This window comes from Apium graveolens, chromosome 10 (assembly GCF_009905375.1).
Source record: "Apium graveolens cultivar Ventura chromosome 10, ASM990537v1, whole genome shotgun sequence".
NCBI lineage: Eukaryota > Viridiplantae > Streptophyta > Magnoliopsida > Apiales > Apiaceae > Apium > Apium graveolens.
In genome coordinates this window covers 87,059,058-87,077,773 of record NC_133656.1, presented here as the reverse complement: position 1 = coordinate 87,077,773, position 18,716 = coordinate 87,059,058, and positions in this window count along the sequence as shown.

Genomic DNA, 18,716 nt, shown 5'->3' with positions numbered 1-18,716 from the left:
GGGATAATAGACATAAAATATTAATGACAAGTTAAAAGAAAACAAAATGTAATGAACACATATAAGAAAGATCTATTTCTGAGAGCTCAAACATTCATAAAAACAATCCAATCCAGATGATTGACAATCGGTCATTCTTATCTCCAATGCTAGTGCTAGTGAGGGAAAAGAGAATATGCCAACAGAATGTCTGATGTATCCCACATCAATTTAAGGTTATTACAATTATTGAAAATGCTAAGAAATGAAATAATAACTTGCTGAAGTATTAGAAAAAACATGTAGAATAAAGTAAATTGGCACATTGACTTGTCGACCAATTATTTGAGCTGATCCTACATCACTCCCCCTCAAGCTGAGCTACAGTCTCTGTGGAAGCTCCAAACTTGTTGAGAAGATGGTAATGTTTCTTCATGGAGACTTGTTTAGTCAGCATGTCTGCAAGTTGGGCATGAGATGGGACATGATTTGTAACAATAGCTCCTGCATTGATCTTGTCTCGAATAAAGTGACAGTCAACCTCTATGTGTTTTGTTCTTTCATGAAGCACAGGGCTGGCTACTATAAAAAAATATATGCCATATTGTCCAGTTAAGTACTGCAGGAGCTAGATCAGATAACCCCATATCTTTTATTAAGGCTGAAAGCCAAATAATTTCACACACAGTTAGGGACATGGCCCTGTATTCGGCTTCTGCAAAAGACTGTGCCACCACCATTTGCTTTTTAGATCTCCAGGAAATAGAGACTTATCGAGAAGTATACAGAATCTAGAAGTTGATTTCCTAGTAGTAGGGCAACTTGCCCAATCGCTATCAGAATACGCTTGAATTTGAGATGCTGAAAAAGTAACAAGCAAAATACCCTGACCAGGATTATTGATAAGATACCATAATACCCTTTTTGCAGCTCATATATGAGCACTAGAGGGTTGCTTCATGTTAGTCGCTAAATACACGCTAAAATTCATACAAGTATACGCGCTCGCAAGTAGTATAAGATATAAATCAGATTCGTTCCCACAGAGACTGGTTTAGGTTAACTTTGTAATTTATACACTTATGCAACAATGATATGGCTATTATTAAATGCTAAGACGATTAACAGATTGAGATTGGTTATAGCTAAGAATTAAACTAACAATGATAACTAAGAAAATAAGAATGGTTGAATTAATATATATGACAAATATGGGATTCTAACTTCATTAAATACTTCATTCAATAGCCTTTTTGTTCTTAACCTTAGCATATAATGGTGATGCACTAATCAGATAACACGAAACTGATAAACGCTAACTTTCGTTGCACGAATACCATACTACCAGACATCCACAAAAGAGATAGAAGCTGAATAGACACCAATTATATTGAGACCCTATATGTCTATAGAATTTGACAACATAACGGTTTAATGCACAAGTTATCTATCATGATTACATAGGGCAAGTAAGATGGTTAAAATTACTTACGAATCATGCATATTGATAGGGATAAATAAATTATGATTGTATTATTAAATACTGCATTAATTGTACAAGCTGTGGGCTGCTAGGCCCAATGAAAAGATATATGATACTCAGACCAGAAAGGTTAAGCCTGATGGACCAGATCAGGCCTGATGGAATAAAAAAGGCCCAAAAGCCCTGATTATTAATTAATTTCGTAATTAATTAATAAGGGACAAAACAGATGTTGAAAAGAGTCCCAATAAGAATATAAATCCTTGGAGATTAGCCTCAAGGGGACCTAAAAGGATAAGGAATCAATTTCCTACTATCTAGGACTCCAAAGTCCATTCTAACTATGAGACTTGCCCACCAAGTCTCCTATACCAAGTCCAATTCAAGGACTCCCAACATCTATATAAGGGGCCTCACCCCACAAATCAGAACTACGTTTTTTGGCTTGATTCTCTAATTCACAGAGATACGTAGGCATCTCGTAAAGGCAGATTGAGTCACGAAACACGAGAGCAGCCATTAAAGGCCTTGAGCTCCCGAATCTTAGTATTAAATACAGCAAGTAATAACCTTAGTTTTTTATCCACAACATTTGGCGCCGTCTGTGGGAAACACAACAACAACCATGGCGAGAACACGGAGAACAATTGGAGCTCTAGAGGAAGGAACACCATTAGAGGCAACCCAGGTGATTTCATCAACCGTGGAGGTTCCCCCCCATTCAACTTATGCATCTACTCAGGGGGAAGCCCAGACAGGGGCAACTCATCCTCAGCTACAAGGGACAACTCCCCCGACTATTCAAGGTACGAATCCTCAAGTTCAACAAATACATATACCTGTGAATTCTCGACCCGTCGGGTATGAATATTCAACTATTGTTACTACTAACCCCCCTTATGGGATGCCCCTTCACCCTGAGGTTGGAGGAAGTGGATATGCTGGGCGAAGCGAAGCACGAGGGCGGTCGCCCCCCTATATACGGGGTTTGGATCCTATCCCTGAGAATCGGGAATTTTCTGGTCCATACACTGAGAGAGACTCCGAATCTTCGGATGATGAAGTGGCCCCGAGAAGGAGGCGTCCTGGAAAAGAGCCAATGTCCGATGGAAGGCTACGCCCCCAAAGCACCCCAGGGGCGAATCCCCAAGAAGTGCAGGAAAAGATCAGGGCTCATGAGGCTGAAATCCAAAGGCTGAGGCGTGATTTGGAGGCTCACCAAGCCACCAGACCCCACATACCTCCTAGGGGGAGAAATCCTCCTCCTGTCGTAGACCTGGATGGTCCGGTAAGAAGAAGGGCTGCTGTCCCAAGAACTGATCCAAGCAATCTCCTTCCCCTTGGAGATCCTGATGATCCAACTCCACCCTTCACAGAAGAGATAATGAATGCCCATATCTCAAGGAAATTCAAGATGCCCACTATCAAAGCCTATGATGGCACGGGAGACCCCGCTAATCATGTTAGGACATTCTCTAATGCACTGCTGCTGCAACCCGTGAATGATGCTATAAAATGTCGGGCCTTCCCTCAAACCCTGTCGGGTATGGCTCAAAGATGGTACAGTCGCCTACCCCCAAATTCTATTGGATCATTCAGAGAATTAAGTCAGGCTTTTATTAAGCAATTCATCAGTGGAAGAGTCCATGAGAAAAGTTCAGCATCTCTTATGAGTCTTGTGCAGGGAGCTAAGGAATCCTTAAGAGATTACCTGAATCGTTTCACCAAGGAGGCTTTAAAAGTCCCAGACCTTGATGATAAGGTAGCCATGATAGCACTGCAACAAGGAACTAGGGATGAGTTTTTCAAGATGTCTTTGGCCAAACGACCCCCTGAGAGCATGTTGCAGCTCCAAGAGAGGGCAGAGAAGTATATCAAGGTTGAAGAGAGTATGAGGAAGACCGTAGTAAGTAATGAGCCCACTGGAGGTAAGAAACGAAAAACTGATTTGGAGTATATCGCTAAGGACAAATATCCTAGAACCGAACAAAACCCTGATTCAATCCCCAAGAAGGGAGGACCTGGGCAAAAGTTCACTGAATACGCTAAGCTGAATGCTCCCAGAAGTCAGATTTTGATGGAGATTGAGAAAGACAGAGATATTCGCTGGCCTAAGCCCTTGAAGGCTGATCCCGCCAAGCTAGATAAGGGCAAGTATTGCAGGTTTCACAAAGATGTTGGCCATGACACCGATGAGTGTAGGCAATTGAAAGATGAAATTGAGTTTTTGATTCGAAAAGGAAGATTGAACAAGTATACTGGAGATGGAGGGGACAAAAATAATAATGGAAGGAAGAACTTTGAAGATCGTAGGAGGGACCAAGACGATCAGGGGCGAAACCCTCAGCCTAGAGGACCAGTTATAAACACCATTTATGGAGGGCCGAGACCTCGAGGGTCTGTGATAAACACGATCTTTGGAGGTCCAACTGCTGCTGGATTGTCCAAAAATTCCAGAAAGGCATATGCTAGAGAGGTTATGCATATTGTTGGAGAAGCCCCGAAGAGGGCCAGGACAGAAGTAACGTTGGCTTTTGATGATTCCGACCTAGAGGGTGTGAAGTTTCCCCATGACGACCCGCTGGTCATAACACCAATAATAGGAAATAGCCCGGTTAAGAGGGTCCTTGTGGATAATGGTGCTTCTGTGGATATCTTGCTCCACGACACCTTTCTAAGGATGGGGTATAACGACTCCCAGTTAACACCAACCGACATGCCGATATATGGATTTGCTGGAGTAGAATGTCCTGTGGAAGGGATAATCAAATTGCCAACCACCATAGGTACGGAGCCAAGGCAAGCAACGCAGATGCTGGATTTCGTGGTGGTAAAGGCTAGTTCAACTTATAATGCTATCATGGGGAGAACAGGGATACATGCCTTCAAGGCAGTCCCCTCTTCCTACCATTCAGTCATGAAGTTTCCCACCCGAAACGGGATTGGAGAAGAGAGAGGAGATCAAAAAATGGCTAGAAGCTGTTATGTGGCCTCTTTGAGGGCAGATGGAGTCGGGGGGCAGGTTCTTCCTATTGAAGATATGGATGTTCGAGAAAATGATGAGAATAGAGGAAGGCCAGCAGAAGAATTGGTCTCGGTTCCTTTATACCCCGAGAATCCTGAGAGGATGACTTTCATTGGAGCCACATTAGAGGAGCCCCTTAAAGGGAAGTTAGCGAAATTTTTGCAAGAAAATAGTGATGTGTTTGCATGGTCAGCAGCTGATATGCCAGGCATAGACCCGGAGTTAATTACTCACAAGCTAAATGTAGATCCAAGCCGGAAGACAGTGAAACAAAAGAAAAGAAATTTTGCCCCAGAAAGACAAGAGGCTATAAAGCAGGAAGTGGAAAAGCTCTTAGAGGCTGGTTTCATTGAGGAGATTCAATTTCCGGAGTGGTTAGCAAACCCTGTAATGGTGAAGAAGGCTAATGGAAAGTGGAGGATGTGTATAGACTTCACCGATTTGAATGATGCATGCCCCAAAGACTGTTTTCCGCTGCCTAGAATTAATACTTTAATTGACGCCACCGCTGGACATGAGATGCTGAGTTTCATGGATGGGTTTAGCGGATACAACCAGATCAAAATGCATAAGGATGACATTCCAAAGGTATCATTTATCACTGACTTTGGTGTTTATTGTTATCTTGTTATGGCGTTTGGTCTCAAGAATGCAGGAGCCACCTATCAAAGGTTGGTGAATAGAATTTTTAAGGATCTTATTGGTAAGACTATGGAAGTCTATGTTGATGACATGTTAGTCAAGAGTCTGGTAAAGACTGATCATATAGCCCATTTAAGGGAAGCTTTTGAGGTCCTGAGGTACCACAAGATGATGTTGAATCCGACGAAGTGTGCTTTCGGAGTAGGATCTGGAAAATTCTTGGGATTGATGGTCTCGAAGAGGGGAATTGAGGCAAACCCCGATAAAATAAAGGCAATCCTGGACATGGAACCCCCCAAAACTGTCAAGGATGTTCAGAAGCTCACAGGAAGGGTTGCTGCGTTAGGACGATTCATCTCCAAGTCAGGAGACAAGTGCTTGTCATTTTTCAAGTCACTAAAGAACATTAAAGACTTTGTATGGAGTGAGGAAAATCAGAAGGCATTTGAAGAGTTAAAGAAGTATATGGGCCAGGCCCCGTTGTTGGCCAAGCCAATTCTGAATGAAGTTTTATTCTTGTACTTAGCTGTTTCGGAGAGCACCTTGAGCGCCGTGTTGGTTAAGGAGGAACTGAAAGTCCAGAAACTCGTATACTATGTCAGCAAAATTTTGCATGGTGCTGAGTTGAATTATTCAGCCATTGAGAAATTCGCTTTAGCCTTGGTAATGGCTTCAAGAAAGCTGCGTCCTTATTTTGAAGCTCACCAAATTGAAGTACTAACAAATCAGCCACTGAGAAATATCATTCATAGTCCCAAGGCAAGTGGGAGACTGATTAAGTGGGCAATAGAGTTGGGAGAGTTCGATCTCAAGTATAAGCCACGTACGGCCATAAAAGCCCAGGCACTAGCTGACTTCGTGGTGGAATGTACCATACCCAACCAAGAAGTCGGGGGGCAGGAAGATACCATACCTCAAGACAAGGGAGTCGACAATGGGGACAAGGAGAAAGAATATTGGGTTCTCTATTTTGATGGAGCATCAAAAACAAATTCCAGTGGAGCAGGGTTGGTTTTGGAAAGCCCAGATGGATTCTTAATTGAGTATGCCATGAAACTAGACTTCCCAACCACAAACAATGAGGCAGAGTATAAAGCCCTGATTGCTGGCCTTGGTCTAGCTGGGACACTTAGAGTCAAAAATTTAAAGGTCCGTGGAGACTCGAAGTTGATCATATCCCAGGTAAAGGGAGAATTTGAGGCAAGGGATGATACGATGGCTAAGTATGTTCGCCTAGTAAGGGCTGTGATGACCCAATTTAATGAATGCCATGTTGAACACATTCCAAGGGAAGAAAATGCTAAAGCGGATGCGCTATCAAAGTTTGCTTCATCTGAGATTGAAGAAAGTTCAGGAAGTGTGTACTTCCGTGTTTTGAAGACACGAAGCATAGATGTTAAGCTTGTGGCTCCCGTAGGCTTGGGAACGTCATGGATTGATCCCATCAAGGCTCACATTCAGACCGGTTGGTTGCCAAGCGATGCGATTGAGGCACGGAAGTTAACTGTTCGAGCACTAAGGTACTCTTTGATAGATGGGATCTTATATAAAAGATCTTTCGTGGTTCCTTACTTGAGGTGTCTCAGGCCCGATGAGGCACGCTTAGCTCTTGAAGAAGTGCATGAAGGTATTTGTGGACAACACTTGGGGGGCAGGGCCTTGGCTCATAAGATAACTCGTTTAGGCTTCTATTGGCCAGAAATGATGGCTGATGCCAAAGAATATGTGAAGAAGTGTGATCGCTGTCAGAAGCACGCACCAGTTGTTAGACTACCCCCCGAGATGCTGACCTCTATCAACTCCCCAATCCCCTTTGCTATGTGGGGGATGGATATTCTAGGGCCTTTCCCTATGGCCACAGCCCAAAGGAAGTTTCTGATGGTAGCCATTGATTATTTCACTAAGTGGATTGAAGCCAAGCCCTTGGCCAAAATCATAACTAAACAGGTTGCACAATTCCTGTGGGAAAACATTATGTGCCGATATGGAATTCCCCGTATCCTCGTCACTGACAATGGTACACAATTCAACAACGAGGAATTCAAGAAGTATTGTGAAGAAAATGAAATTGAGTTACGGTTCACCTCTGTGGCTCACCCACAAGCTAATGGGCAAGCAGAAGTAGCAAATCGAATAATCCTGGATGGATTAAAGAAAAGGATCGAGAAGTCAAGAAATAATTGGGTGGATGAGATACTTCCCATATTATGGGCCTATAGGACTACCTGTAGAGTTACGACAGGAGAAACTCCCTTCATGTTGGCGTATGGGGCAGAAGCAGTAGTTCCCGTGGAGATATCGCATTCCTCTCCAAGGATTCAGACTTTCAATGCTGTAGAAAATGAGGAAGGGCAGAGGTTAGCCCTGGATCTAATTGATGAAGTGCGAGATAAGGCACATGCAAAGATAGTAGAATATCAGAAAAAGGCTTCATTCTATTACAACCTAAGGGTTAAAGAGAGATTTTTTAAACAAGGAGATCTAGTCTTGAGAAAAATAGAGGCTTCTGGTGTTGGACAGAAAGGAAAGCTTGCCCCGAATTGGGAAGGACCGTACAGAGTCAAGAGCGTCCAAGGTAGAGGAACCTACAAGCTGGAAACTATGGAAGGTTTTGAAGTCCCGAGGACCTGGCACGCACAAAACCTGAAGGTTTACTATGTGTAAGATACGAGAAGTACGATTCTCACTTGTCATTGACAAGTAGGTTTAAAAGCACCTTGAAGCTTTGCTTGCATAGGATTTTATATTCCAGTAGAATTTACATTGTCTAGTTATTGTTGATTAGGGTCGAACCCATGCTATGTAAGGTTTTGGAAAACCAGACTTCATATTAAAGAGTTTGAAATTATTTCTATCTAAGGATGTTTAAGGTTCAAATGCATATTAAGATTGTAAAGATAAACAGAAACAGGCAAGAAAAGCAACATATAGAATACAAGCCCCGAAGGGTAATAAGTTCTGAATGCGATTAAGTCAATACATAGAAAGCCACAATGGGCCAAACAAGAAAAAACAAATACTCAAAGATCCTTGAAGAAGTCATCATCGATGTTTCCTTCATTGGCAGCAGAAGAAGGAACTGGAACATGATCAGCACCTCGAGGAGAAATAGCTTCGGCCTCAGCAGAAGAAGCAAGAATAGGAGAAAGAGGGATATCATCAAGAAGAGGCTCTTTCCCAGGAATATCAGGGACTGGATAGGCAGTAAGAGTCACCTCCGGAATCTTCTTCCCAATCTCCTCTACTATCTGCTCCCAACAGCTAGAAAAGGTCTCCAGGAAGTTAGCATCGTACTCAGCATTTAGGACATCCTGAAAGTCCTGAGATGCCTTATACTCAGCTATCACCTCAGCTCGGGCCCTTTGAGCATCCAGCTCCAGCTTACGAACTTTCTCCTTCTCGTCCGCCAACTCCTTCTCTACCTCACGAAAACGAGTGAAGTTGGCCTCGGAAGCCTTGAGGTACCTATCCCTGTCCCTCTCAGCAATAGTTAGGCTGGTCCTCACATCCTTCAAATTGTGAAGGGCAGCCTGGAGATAGGTATTCATCTGCACGAACATATCAAAGTACAGTAAGTAATAATAAACAAAAAAAAACAGTTAAAAAAGGAAGAGGCTTACAGAAGCCATGGCCTGAGCACCCAGACGTTCAATCTGTAGGTCATCAGAAGACTCGACGATCTCAGCCCTGTCACGAGGCATGATCACACTCTGAGACCAAACGGCGGCAGCCTCGGAACTCCCTACCACCGTGTCCCTCCTCTGAAGTCCCCAAGTGACGGTGAAGGGAGAGTTATCTTCATCAAGGCTAGGAGGCCTCTGGGATAAAAAAGTAGGGACGGCCTCCTGAACCGTGACTGAAGGGCCGTCACCAATCCTAACCCGCTTGTCGCAGTGGCTCTCAACAGCAGAGCCCTTGGCGGCACGGGCCTCCCGCTTCTTGAAGATCGTGTCCAAAGCGGCCCTAGCTGCAGGCAAATACAAGCACGTAAGAAAAAGGACAAATAGAGAATGGAGGAAATGGAACAAAAAGGGGAAAGAAATACCCTCGGGACCAAGGTCACTTAGACCTACACCTTGCAAATTACCCTCTGAAAGGATGAGAGCGCAATGGTGCAAGTTATCAGCAGTAATGGCCTTGATGGCCGCATCCTCATCTATCCCCAATTTTAGGTCTCTTAAAGACCCATCTATACTCTTTGAGAAGTTGGGCCTGAAAAAATGGTCCCAACCCTCCTCGGAATCCAGAAATATATAAAACCACTCACTTTTCCATGTTGGATACGAGTCGGGATGGGTGCCAGAAATAAAGCAGGAACGAGCCAAGGATCTATGAACTATTTTGACCCATCCTTGGTCCTCAGAAGCATTTACAAATTTAAATAAATAACGAAAGACACAAACATTTGGCTCAAAACCGTGTTTACGAGATTGGGCCATATAACAGTGAATAAAACGCCAAGAGTTGGGTGTGAGTTGGGTCGGACAGACTCGGGCCTCAGCCAAAAGGCGAAAAACAAAAGGATGAGGAGGTAGGCGAAAACCAGCATAGAAGGTTTCCTTATAGACCCGAATGGCCCCAGGTTTTGGGTAGCAGACCCTATCATTTGGGCCTGGAGCCTCGGCCCTATAAGGGTGGGAAATGCCAAAAAGGCGGGCTATGGTACCTACTTGATCTGGACCAAATCTAGAAGGATAATTATATGCATCTAAGTGTAACATGTTAGGAAAGGCTTGCCCAAATTCGGTTAAAAGATCCCTAAGAGAAATAACTGAGGAATGTACAAGAGATTTTTTACCTCAGCTGGCCCTAGAGGGACGGGCAACAGCTTGGGGGACATGGGAGTGAGATGAATCGGAATCCGCCATGGATGAAGACAAAAACCCAGGAAGCTCTTGAAAGTAAGTAAAGAAGATGAAGATTCAAACGGAATCTTTAAAATAAGCCCAGAAAGTGGCGGAGTAGAAAGCCGGAAATCGCTTGGAGGTGGCGATTCTTGAGAGACTGATTGCAGAGTTGAAATTTAGAAATTTTTGTGAAAGGGAAGTGTGAGAAATGAACTCACACTCCACCTCTTATATAGAGGAGCTCAAAGATGCACAAACGGGCCTGGGCCTAAGAAAAAGGCGGGAAGCCCATAAGATTTGAATTTTGAAAAGATTTAAAATCAAAGTTCAATGAATGAATCAAGGCTCGAACAGCTTCAACAACGCTCAGGATACATCGTCCCTAGCCGTTGTTAGAAGTATGGCTCCTAGGCGTGGTACAACAACGCCCAGGAAGCATCTGTATTCAACAACGCTCAGGATACATCGTCCCTAGCCGTTGTTAGAAGTGTGGCTCCTAGGCGTGGTACAACAACGCCCAGGAAGCATCTGTATTCAACAACGCCCAGGACGCAAGTTTCCTAGACGTTGTTAGAAAACTGTCTCCTAGGCGTGGATGCACAACGTCTAGGATCTATGAAAGCAACTGTCTTCAACAACGCCCAGGACGCAAGTTTCCTAGACGTTGTTAGAAAACTATCTCCTAGGCGTTGGTGCACAACGTCTAGGATCTATGAAAGTATCTGTCTTAAACAACGCCCAGGACGCAAGTTTCCTAGACGTTGTTAGGAAACCGTCTCCTAGGCGTGGATCAACAACGCCCAGGAAGCATCAGCCTCCAACAACGCTCAGGACGCAAGTTTTCCTAGACGTTGTTAGGAAACTGTCTCCTAGGCGTGGATCAACAACGCCTAGGATGTATTGAGCAACAAAAATTCTGTTTTTCTGATTATTTAATTAGAAAAATAAGAAAATTCCTTAAATATTTTCTGAAAAATGTTAATATTTTCAGAGATTAGGAATAAATCCAGAAAAATTAAAGGATAAATCCCAGAAATTAGGGAAAAAATCCAGAAATTCCTTAAATATTTTCAGAAAATAGGGAAAAATCCCAGAAAATTAGGGAAAATCCCAGAAAATTAGGGAAAATCCCAGAAAATTAGGGAAAATCCCAGAAATTAGGGAAAATCCCAGAAAATTAGGGAAAAATCCCAGAAAATTAGGGAAAATCCCAGAAAATTAGGGAAAATCCCAGAAATTAGGGAAAATCCCAGAAAATTAGGGAAAAATCCAGAAAATAAGGGAAGAATCCCGGAAATAAGGGAAAAATTCCTGGAAATTAAGATAATTCCTGAATAAAAGGGAAAATTCATTGTAAATGTGTAGGTCGCTCCACACTTTACGGAAAAATGAAACCCTGTAAGGGAACGAATAGACTTAACTTCTGCGAAACCTAATCGATGTTTCCCAAAAGTTGGGGGGCAAATGATAGGGATAAATAAATTATGATTGTATTATTAAATACTGCATTAATTGTACAAGCTGTGGGCTGCTAGGCCCAATGAAAAGATATATGATACTCAGACCAGAAAGGTTAAGCCTGATGGACCAGATCAGGCCTGATGGAATAAAAAAGGCCCAAAAGCCCTGATTATTAATTAATTTCGTAATTAATTAATAAGGGACAAAACAGATGTTGAAAAGAGTCCCGATAAGAATATAAATCCTTGGAGATTAGCCTCAAGGGGACCTAAAAGGATAAGGAATCAATTTCCTACTATCTAGGACTCCAAAGTCCATTCTAACTATGAGACTTGCCCACCAAGTCTCCTATACCAAGTCCAATTCAAGGACTCCCAACATCTATATAAGGGGCCTCACCCCACAAATCAGAACTACGTTTTTTGGCTTGATTCTCTAATTCACAGAGATACGTAGGCATCTCGTAAAGGCAGATTGAGTCACGAAACACGAGAGCAGCCATTAAAGGCCTTGAGCTCCCGAATCTTAGTATTAAATACAGCAAGTAATAACCTTAGTTTTTTATCCACAACACATATCAATAACGCATGAACCTATGCTAGCATGACAAGTTCTAAATCCTTAAAATCACTTTCGCTTCATTAAGAATTAACCCACTATCTTATAAGTTCGCGACGCTCATAAGACGAATACGCACAACCAATACTAGGATATCATATAATCACCACACACTAAGGCATCGAAACAAATCAACAAAAGAAATCCATAAATAAATTCGCTAGAACCCCATGATAACGATTTGCCCATAATCGGACTCATCATCAATGTGGGTTCCGATGAAAGCATGGTATAATAAACATAGTCTTTATAAACAAATATTAAACAAAGTACAAAACAAAAGTATAGGTTCAAGAATAAGAAAACTAGCATCCAACGTTACAACTTAAATAAAGAATCACAAGTTAAGCTAGATCTTCTTCGCCTTGGTTGAATTGTGCTAAAACGGCCTTCTTACGCCTTCTCCTTGTGCTCTGGTATGTCTCATTATAAAAAATGAACTTATTTATATATATATAGCAACCCCATGCAGAGTAGAAGTCTTTTGGATCAAAAGCCCAATAGAATCAGGATTTCTGTTCTCGACCTGGCGCGGTCGCGCGCTTGACCAGCCCGGGCGCGCTGAGTTTTTGGACTTCGGGCGCGGCCGCGCGCTATCACAGCGCGGGCGCGCTGACTCCCTGGATCAAGTTCTGACTTCTTCATTTTTCTTGTTGATTTGAGCCGGTTTTCCAAGAGCTTTTATTCGAACACCACCTTAACACCAAATTAGCACGAAAACAATGCTAATTCACCTGATTACCTAGATAATGCCTGAAAATGCAAAAATACTAGAGAACACATTAAAACACCAACAACTTGAGTACAAATACACCAATTCAAAGCTTAACGGAGCGTAATAAAGTGTCATAAATGCCACTCAACATTCCCCCAAACTTGAATTGATGCTTGTCCTCAAGCATAAACAGACTCAAAGAACAAGAAATAACATGAATGAACGATCCCCAATAGAATAACTAAACCAATCAACAAGCAACATCTCAACAAATGCAGTTATTCACATAAAGATCAATCAAACCTCACAAATCAACCAACAAACCAGAGACGTGTGTGTGCAACTGCTTACAAACATACCATCACAACTAGATCAATAATCATGACTCACTACTCATCAAAGCAATCGCAAGGTTATAAATTGAATAAAAGTTAGACTCAAAATAACTTATAACACTTTAATTCTTATATCGGAGTTTACATGGATTCACGCTTTTATTTACAACAAAATAACACAAATATGCTTATTTGACCGTGCAATGAGTGAGGTCCACAAAAGACTTATACAATAGTACCCATGTAGCGAGCGTTAGGTTAGCGGATCCCAGATTATAAAAGCCTTAGGTCACTAGGCACAAAGTCCCCTAAGAACTTAATAACTCGAGTACTAAAGAGCCCACTCGTGATCAATTATGCATAAACACATACTTTTCTCTTCTTTTTATTTTTTTTCTTCTTCTTTTTTTTTCTCTATTTTTTTCCACAATTTCTGAATGAGTGTGTTTCGCTCCATCTCATTCAACCCTAGACTACTCATAAAAATATGAGCCGACTACTAGCCATTTGTCACCTAGCCAACACAACTAGCAATGAAATCTAATTTTCTCCAATTTTTAAATATCCATGTTTTTTATTATTAAGAGAATATCCTAAATTCTAAATATAAACAAGCGATTAAACCTCAACAAACAAACAAACCATGATCATGATCTAGTACTTTAGCAACCTATAAGACTTAGTGAAATACAACTATCTCTAGCATACAAATTAATTCGATAAGACTTAACATCACTAAATACGACATCACTACACTAGCATCAACATCACTTTCAATCGGAAAAATCATCTAAGGGATCATGTTATTATACAAATGCATGAAACTACATGAACAAACTATCATAAAAATTATCAAAAAATAAAAAAAACTACTACATGGCACAATATACAACTATATGAACTAAACTATCATGAATATGCAACTATATGTGACTCGAATAAAACATATTCCTTTAACTACTACCCCCAAACTTAAAATATTCACTATCCTCAGTGAAGGTGATAGTAAGGAATCAGGCATACCTACTCTGAATCAGGGTCATCACCCTCCACGGGTGGAGTGTCAGGCGTGTCTGGAGGTGGATACACGGAATCCTCACCAAATATTGGCCACTGGATGTCAACACTGGTGGCTCTGAATGCAGTCCCAAGTGCCTGGGTGAGATCACGTGCAAACTGACAATGGATGTCGTGCATGGAATCCATCCTCCTCGCTAGATGCCTATACTACGTCGTACTCAAACCAGCTCAAACCTCTGCTCCTGCCTCCTGCTGATCCTGCTGCGATGGACCAGCCTCCTCTCCTAACTGAGCTCTCCAAGCTGCTCGATAAGCTTGCGAAGAACTTCCCGTAGAAGTCTGCTCCGCTGGTCTACCACCTGGCAGATGATCATATGAATAACCAAGCCCCTTAGGATCGGGCTTCCCTCCATACCACTCATGCATACTCAACAGTGTAGAACTGTCGATAGGAGCACTCAAAAGCTGCAGCTGCTCATCTGTGGGCCAACGAACACTAACTGCCACGTACAGTTTTGTCACAACGGATGCATAGGGTATAGAACCCGTAGTACCTCCTCTCAAGAAGCTCAAAATCCCCTGATAAATAACCATCCCCAAATCAATATAATCGCCCTGAAGAATACCCCATAATAGACGAGCACGCTCCACAGTAATCTCATGCACATGTGATGATGGTATGATGTTAGCACAAATAAACGAGTTCCAAGCCCGTACAAACCTGTTCATGCACGACGCAGGGAATGTGGAGTAATCAGTTGTGCCCCTCTTGAACTTCCAGTGAGTCTCAGGCACACACGGAGTAGCAACAATCAGATCCAAGTTGAAGTCCTCCGGAGTCTGATCGTTCCAAGTGTCCTGACCGGGCTTCCTCGCGAGCTGCTCAATCACCCTCCTTATCGCATCAGCACTATACCCCACAGTCATCCCCCTAACCACCATGAAGCCATTCTTCTCCGCCTTCCCATTAGCATAGAACTCTCGCACAATACTCATGGGCACAACAGCGGGAGCCTCGCAAAAAGGAACCCAGCCCATCTCCAGAATCATCTCCAACAACTTACCATCCTTCCCTGATGGCAGAAAACCTCGCTTCTTTTCTATACGCTTCGAGAGAAGCCTCTTGTACTCCTCTTTAGCTTCTGGAGTTGAAAACCCCGACCTCACACCACCCGCAGATGAAGAATCGGTGGTGCTGCTGCTTACTTGAGTTCTTTGTCTCTTAGGTGCCATTGGGATTGAATAAGAGAGAATAAAAGCTAAGTGTTTGAGAGAGATTTGTGTTTGAGAATTTGTGATGTGGTGGAGAAGTTTGTGTATAAGTGTGTGTATATATATGTGATGAGAAGAGAATTAGATATGGAATAGAATGGGAATTGATTATGGGAATCGTGGGAATAATGGGTTTGATTTGGAGAGGGAAATTTGGGATGTGGAAGAGTAAAATTTGGGTAGAAAATGATTTTGTAGAAAAAATCCCGATTTTCTCTTCATAACTGATGTTTTTTTTAGTCGGGACCCTAGCGCGGCTGCGCGCTAGACCAGCGCGGGCGCGCTCACCTTCTGCCAAATCGGCGTGGGCGCGCGATAGATCAGCGCGGGCGCGCGATTGATCAGCGCGGGCGCGCGTACCTTCTGGAAAATCAGTGCGGGCGCGCGTACCTTCTGGAAAATCAGTGCGGGCGCGCTTGGCTACTGAAGTTGGCCCAGAATTTTTTTTCTTTTTCTGATTTTTTTGTGTTTTTCTCTTTTCTTCTTGCTTCCTCTACCTACTAATGTACAACAAACTTGGGTTGCCTCCCAAGAAGTGCTTGTTTTACGTCGTCAGCTCGATATAGAATCTTGAGATCAAACCGAGAATAAAACAGCACTAACCACCTCGCGGTTTACCGTGTCACCATAGTAATGCTTCAACCTCTGACCATTGACCTTGAATGCTTGGCCCGGATCACTCTAAAAAATTTCCACCGCTCCATGTGGAAACACAGTTTTGATTATGAGGGGCCCTGACCACCTTGACTTCAACTTTCCAGGAAAAAGAAGGAGTCGAGAGTTAAATAAAAAAACTTGTTGTCCCGACACAAATGATTTGAGCACTAGACCCCTATCGTGCCACCTCTTAACTTTCTCCTTATACATTTTGTTGTTCTCATAAGCTTGAAGTCGAAACTCGTCGAGTTCATTTAATTGAAGCATCCTCTTCTTTCCAACTGCATCCAAGTCAATATTCAATTTCTTCAAAGCCCAATATGCCTTATGCTCGAGCTCCACATACAAATGACACCCCTTACCATAAACCAACTGGAATGGCGACATTCCCAATGGAGTCTTGTATGCTGTTCTATACGCCCAAACAGCTTCATCAAGCTTCAAAGACCAATCTTTCCTTGATGGACACACAACTTTATCCAAAATATGCTTGATCTCTCTGTTAGACACCTCAGCTTGACCATTTGTCTGAGGATGATAAGCCATAGCAATGCGATGATTCACATTATACCTTTGCATCATAGCAGTGAACTTGCAATTACAAAAATGCGACCCCTCATCAATGATTATGACTCTTGGAGTTCCGAACCTTGTGAATATCTTCTTGTGAAGAAAATTAAGCACCACTTCGCATCGTTCATTGGCAATGCCTTAACTTCAACCCATTTCAACATATAATCAACCGCCAACAGATTGTTACAAGATAAGACAAATGGCTCCATGAAGTCAATTCCCCAAACATCGAAGACTTCAACCTCGAGAAGCACATTAAGAGGCATCTCATCCTTCTTAGACATATTACCCACACATTGACATCGATCACATTTCAAAACGAACTGATGAGCATCTTTAAACATGGTTGGCCAAAAGAAACCTGCTTGAAGAATACGAGCTGCTGTCTTTTCTCCACCATAGTGTCCTCCATAATCCGTTGAGTGGAAATCTCGCAAGATCCCCCCCCCATTTTGCTGTAAGGAATACATCTCCTAATGATTTGGTCAGCTCCTTTCCGAAAAAGAAATGGCTCATCCCACATATACCACTTCACTTCATGTAGAAACTTCTTCCTTTGAGCACATGATAAGTCGGGAGGCATGCCATTACTCACAAGGTAGTTCACAATGTCTGCAAACCACGGTTCTTCCTCTTGCACTCCAAACAACTGCTCATCAGGAAAAGATTCATTTATCAATGTCTTGTCCAGTGAAGTAGCATTAGGGTTTTCTAATCGAGATAGATGATCAGTGACTTGGTTTTCAGTCCCCTTTATGTCCTTGATCTCTATTTCAAATTCTTGAAGTAAAAGAACCCATCTAATCAATCTAGGCTTCGAGTCCTTCTTCAAGATGAGATAACGAATTGCAGCATGATCAGTGAACACTATCACTTTAGTCCCAAGTATATAAGATCGAAATTTCTCAAAACCATAGACAATAGACAAAAGTTCTTTCTCCGTAGTAGTATAATTCAGTTGAGCACCATTCAAGGTCTTACTAGTGTAGTAGACCACATGAAATATGTTGTTCTTTCTCTGCCCAAGAAATGCTCCAACTGCATAGTCACTTGCATCACACATCATCTTAAAAGGTTCATTCTAGTCAGGTGCAGTTATGACAGGTTCCATGATTAAACTCTTCTTCAATGTTTCAAAAGCTGCAAGGCACTCGTCATTAAACTTGAAAGGGACATCTTTCTCTAGCAAACTGCATAATGGCTTCAAAATATTAGAGAAGTCCTTGATGAAACGCCTATAGAAACCCGTATGACCAAGAAAACTACGAATTTCCTTAATAGAAATAGGTGGAGGAAGATTTTCAATAACCTCCACCTTGGCTTTGTCCACCTCAAGACCTTTACTAGAGACTTTGTGCCCAAGAATAATGCCCTGACGCACCATAAAGTGACACTTTTCCCAACAGAGAACCAGATTGGTCTCAACACACCTCTTGAGAACATTTCCAAGATTTTGCAAGTATTCATCAAAAGAATCGCCAAATACAGAGAAGTCGTCCATGAACACCTCCACATTCTGGCCAATTATATCAGAAAAGATCGTTATCATACATATCTGAAATGTGGCTGGTGCACTGTAATAACCCCAATTTTTGAAAATTTTGAAACACTGATGAATAGTAACTTTTTGCTAATGATGCTGATTAAGGAAAATTATCAGACCACGCTATATAGGAGTACTGTTATGGAAATTCTAAGATCATATTAGTATTCCATAAAGTAAATGAGTGTATGTAAAGGTCGTTAGAATTCGAATCTAGACACTTTGATTTTTCCCGAAAATCCACCGGATACCGAAAAAATTGAGTATAAGGTAACATGAGTAAGAGGATTTTAATTAAGGATTATAAGAGAGGATATTAAAGGATTATAAAAAATTAGGAAAGATTTAGGGAAACTCAAATAATGAGATCCCGGATATGATCCCTCAAACGGATAACGAGAACGAAAGTTAAGCAAACCGTAAAACAAATACGCACCCAAGAGATAAACTTGCACATGAATACAAGGTATTATGACATCATCAAACCACAAGACAAAGACATGTGGCAAATGGATGACATAAGAAAGATGACATAAGCATGACAAG